A 5615-nucleotide genomic window follows, 5' to 3' on the forward strand; every position below is an offset into this window, starting at 1 on the left:
CCGCCGCCGTCCGTGTGAGGGGGCACACCCCGGAGACGCGTGCCGCCTCTTCGGACATGCCAGCACACCACCCCGCATGTATGAGGGCCCGGAGCGACGCTCGGGTGGCATTGCTACCCCCCACGGCCCCCGTCCCGCCTAACCCTGTAGCGTTTGACCACGGGATCTAGCCCTTTGACTTTGCACGAACGGGTTTTGACCAGTGGAACTATCCACCCGGTCGTGTTAGGTCAGCCCATACAAACACTTTAGAGCAACATCCGGGCCAAACCCACAGTAAGATCCCCTACCTGTAGACCCGACGCGTCCGTTTCCCCCCTTCAGGTGCCGGCGGCGGCGCCGTCCGTGTGAGGGGGCACACCCCGGAGACGCGTGCCGCCTCTTCGGACATGCCAGCACACCACCCCGCATGTATGAGGGCCCGGTGGGACGCTCGGGTGGCATTGCTACCCCCCCACGGCCCCCGTCCCGCCTAACCCTGTAGCGTTTGACCACGGGATCTAGCCCTTTGACTTTGCACGGACGGGTTTTAACCAGTGGAACTATCCACCCGGGCTTGTTAGGTCAGCCCATACGAACACTTTAGAGCAACATCCGGGCCAAACCCACAGTAAGATCCCCTCCCTGTAGACCCGACGCGTCCGTTTCCCCCCTCCAGGTGCCGCCGGCGGCGCCGTCCGTGTGAGGGGGCACACCCCGGAGACGCGTGCCGCCTCTTCGGACATGCCAGCACACCATCCCGCATGTATGAGGGCCCGGTGCGACGCTCGGGTGGCATTGCTACCCCCCCCACGGCCCCCGTCCCGCCTAACCCTGTAGTGTTTGACCACGGGATCTAGCCCTTTGACTTTGCACGGACGGGTTTTGACCAGTGGAACTATCGACCCGGTCGTGTTAGGTCAGCCAATACGAACACTTTAGAGCAACATCCAGGCTAAACCCACAGTAAGATCCCCTCCGTGTAGACCCGACGCGTCCGTTTCCCCCCTCCAGGTGCCGGCGTCGGCGCCGTCCGTGTGAGGGGGCACACCCCGGAGACGCATGCCGCCTCTTCGGACATGCCAGCACACCACCCCGCATGTATGAGGGCCCGGTGCGACGCTCGGGTGGCATTGCTACCCCCCCCCCCCACGGCCCCCGTCCCGCCTAACCCTGTAGCGTTTGACCACGGGATCTAGCCCTTTGACTTTGCACGGACGGGTTTTGACCAGTGGAACTATCCACCCGGTCGTGTTAGGTTAGCCCATACGAACACTTTACAGCAACATCCGGGCCAAACCCACAGTAAGATCCCCTCCCTGTAGACCCGACGCGTCCGTTTCCCCCCTCCAGGTGCCGGCGGCGGCGCCGTCCGTGTGAGGGGGCACACCCCGGAGACGCGTGCCGCCTCTTCGGACATGCCTGCACACCACCCCGCATGTATGAGGGCCCGGTGCGACGCTCGGGTGGCATTGCTACCCCCCACGGCCCACGTCCCGCCTAACCCTGTAGCGTTTGACGACGGGATCTAGCCCTTTGACTTTGCACGGACGCGTTTTAACCAGTGGAACTATCCACCCGGTCGTGTTAGGTCAGCCCACACGAACACTTTAGAGCAACATCCGGGCCAAACCCACAGTAAGATCCCCTCCCTGTAGACCCGACGCGTCCGTTTCCTCCCTTCAGGTGCCGGCGGCGGCGCCGTCCGTGTGAGGGGGCACACCCCGGAGACGCGTGCCGCCTCTTCGGACATGCCAGCACACCATCCCGCATGTATGAGGGCCCGGCGCCACGCTCGGGTGGCATTGCTACCCCCCCCCACGGCCCCCGTCCCGCCTAACCCTGTAGCGTTTGACCACGGGATCTAACCCTTTGACTTTGCACGGACGGGTTTTGACCAGTGGAACTATCGACCCGGTCGTGTTAGGTCAGCCTATACGAACACTTTAGAGCAACATCCGGGCCAAACCCACATTAAGATCCCCTCTGTGTAGACCCGACGCGTCCGTTTCCCCCCTCCAGGTACCGGCGTCGGCGCCGTCCGTGTGAGGGTGCACACCCCGGAGACGCGTGCCGCCTCTTCGGACATGCCAGCACACCATCCCGCATGTATGAGGGCCCGGTGCGACGCTCGGGTGGCATTGCTACCCCCCCACGGCCCCCGTCCCGCCTAACCCTGTAGCGTTTGACCACGGGATCTAGCCCTTTGACTTTGCACGGACGGGTTTTGACCAGTGGAACTATCCACCCGGTCGTGTTAGGTCAGCCCATACGAACACTTTAGAGCAACATCCGGGCCAAACCCACACTAAGATCCCCTCCCTGTAGACCCGACGCGTCCGTTTCCCCCCTCCAGGTGCCGGCGGCGGCGCCGTCCGTGTGAGGGTGCACACCCCGGAGACGCGTGCCGCCTCTTCGGACATGCCTGCACACCACGCCGCATGTATGAGGGCCCGGTGCGACGCTCGGGTGGCATTGCTACCCCCCACGGCCCACGTCCCGCCTAACCCTGTAGCGTTTGACGACGGGACCTAGCCCTTTGACTTTGCACGGACGCGTTTTAACCAGTGGAACTATCCACCCGGTCATGTTAGGTCAGCCCATACGAACACTTTAGAGCAACATCCGGGCCAAACCCATAGTAAGATCCCCTCCCTGTAGACCCGACGCGTCCGTTTCCCCCCTTCAGGTGCCGGCGGCGGCGCCGTCCGTGTGAGGGGGCACACCCCGGAGACGCGTGCCGCCTCTTCGGACATGCTAGCACACCACCCCGCATGTATGAGGGCCCGGTGTGACGCTCGGGTGGCTTTGCTAACCCCAACGGCCCCCGTCCCGCCTAACCCTATAGTGTTTGACCACGGGATCTAGCCCTTTGACTTTGCACGGACGGGTTTTGACCAGTGGAACTATCGACCCGGTCGTGTTAGGTCAGCCCATACGAACACTTTAGAGAAACATCCGGGCCAAACCCACAGTAAGATCCCCTCCCTGTAGACCCGACGCGTCCGTTTCCCCCCTTCAGGTGCCGGCGGCGGCGCCGTCCGTGTGAGGGGGCACACCCCGGAGACGCGTGCCGCCTCTTCGGACATGCCTACACACCACCCCGCATGTATGAGGGCCCGGTGCGACACTCGGGTGGCATTGCTACCCCCCCACGGCCCTCGTCCCGCCTAACCCTGTAGCGTTTGACCACGGGATCTAGCCCTTTGACTTTGCACGGACTGGTTTTGACCAGTGGAACTATCCACCCGGTCTTGTTAGGTCAGCCCATACGAACACTTTAGAGCAACATCCGGGCCAAACCCACAGTAAGATCCCCTCCCTGTACACCCGACGCATCCGTTTCCCCCCTCCAGGTGCCGACGGCGGCGCCGTCCGTGTGAGGGGGCACACCCCGGAGACGCGTGCCGCCTCTTCGGACATGCCAGCACACCATCTCGCATGTATGAGGGCCCGGTGCGACGCTCGGGTGGCATTGCTACCCCCCCCCACGGCCCCCGTCCCGCCTAACCCTGTAGCGTTTGACCACGGGATCTAGCCCTTTGACTTTGCACGGACGGGTTTTGACCAGTGGAACTATCGACCCGGTCGTGTTAGGTCAGCCCATACGAACACTTTAGAGCAACATCCGGGCCAAACCCACAGTAAGATCCCCTCCGTGTAGACCCGACACGTCCGTTTCCCCCTCTAGGTGCCAGCGTCGACGCCGTCCGTGTGAGGGGGCACACCCCGGAGACGCGTGCCGCCTCTTCGGACATGCCAGCACACCACCCCGCATGTATGAGGGCCCGGTGCGACGCTCGGGTGGCATTGCTACCCCCCCCACGGCCCCCGTCCCGCTTAACCCTATAGCGTTTGACCACGGGATCTAGCCCTTTGACTTTGCACGGACACGTTTTAACCAGTGGAACTATCCACCCGGTCGTGTTAGGTCAGCCCATACGAACACTTTAGAGCAACATCCAGGCCAAACCCACAGTAAGTTCCCCTCCCTGTAGACCCGACGCGTCCGTTTCCCCCCTTCCGGTGCCGGCGCCGGCGCCGTCCGTGTGAGGGGGCACACCCCGGAGATGCGTGCTGCCTCTTCGGACATGCCAGCACACCATCCCGCATGTATGAGGGCCCGGTGCGACGCTCGGGTGGCATTGCTACCCCCCCCCCCCCCCACGGCCCCCGTCCCGCCTAACCCTGTAGCGTTTGACCACGGGATCTAGCCCTTTGACTTTGCACGGACGGGTTTTGACCAGTGGAACTATCCACCCGGTCGTGTTAGGTTAGCCCATACGAACACTTTAGAGCAACATCCGGGCCAAACCCACAGTAAGATCCCCTCCCTGTAGACCCGACGCGTCCGTTTCCCCCCTCCAGGTGCCGGCGGCGGCGCCGTCCGTGTGAGGGGGCACACCCTGGAGACGCGTGCCGCCTCTTCGGACATGCCTGCACACCACCCCGCATGTATGACGGCCCGGTGCGACGCTCGGGTGGCATTGCTACCCCCCACGGCCCCCGTCCCGCCTAACCCTGTAGCGTTTGACCACGGGATCTAGCCCTTTGACTTTGCACGGACGGGTTTTGACCAGTGGAACTATCGACCCGGTCGTGTTAGGTCAGCCTATACGAACACTTTAGAGCAACATCCGGGCCAAACCCACAGTAAGATCCCCTCCGTGTAGACCCGACGCGTCCGTTTCCCCCCTCCAAGTGCCGGCGTCAGCGCCGTCCGTGTGAGGGGGCACACCCCGGAGACACGTGCCGCCTCTTCGGACATGCCTGCACACCACCCCGCATGTATGACGGCCCGGTGCGACGCTCGGGTGGCATAGCTACCCCCCAACGGCCCCCGTCCTGCCTAACCCTGTAGCGTTTGACCACGGGATCTAGCCCTTTGACTTTGCACGGACGGGTTTTGACCAGTGGAACTATCGACCCGGTCGTGTTAGGTCAGCCTATACGAACACTTTAGAGCAACATCCGGGCCAAACCCACAGTAAGATCCCCTCCGTGCAGACCCGACGCGTCCGTTTCCCCCCTCCAAGTGCCGGCGTCGGCGCCGTCCGTGTGAGGGGGCACACCCCGGAGACGCGTGCCGCCTCTTCGGACGTGCCAGCACACCACCCCGCATGTATGAGGGCCCGGTGCGACGCTCGGGTGGCATTGCTACCCCCCCCCCCCCACGGCCCCCGTCCCGCCTAACCCTGTAGCGTTTGACCACGGGATCTAGCCCTTTGACTTTGCACGGACGGGTTTTGACCAGTGGAACTATCCACCCGGTCGTGTTAGGTCAGCCCATACGAACACTTTAGAGCAACATCCGGGCCAAACCCACACTAAGATCCCCTCCCTGTAGACCCGACGCGTCCGTTTCCCCCCTCCAGGTGCCGGCGGCGGCGCCGTCCGTGTGAGGGTGCACACCCCGGAGACGCGTGCCGCCTCTACGGACATGCCTGCACACCACGCCGCATGTATGAGGGCCCGGTGCGACGCTCGGGTGGCATTGCTACCCCCCACGGCCCACGTCCCGCCTAACCCTGTAGCGTTTGACGACGGGATCTAGCCCTTTGACTTTGCACGGACGCGTTTTAACCAGTGGAACTATCCACCCGGTCGTGTTAGGTCAGCCCATACGAACACTTTAG

Source organism: Triticum urartu, chromosome 7A (assembly GCF_056163025.1).
Source record: "Triticum urartu cultivar PI428250 chromosome 7A, HENAU_Tu73, whole genome shotgun sequence".
Taxonomy (NCBI): Eukaryota; Viridiplantae; Streptophyta; class Magnoliopsida; order Poales; family Poaceae; genus Triticum; species Triticum urartu.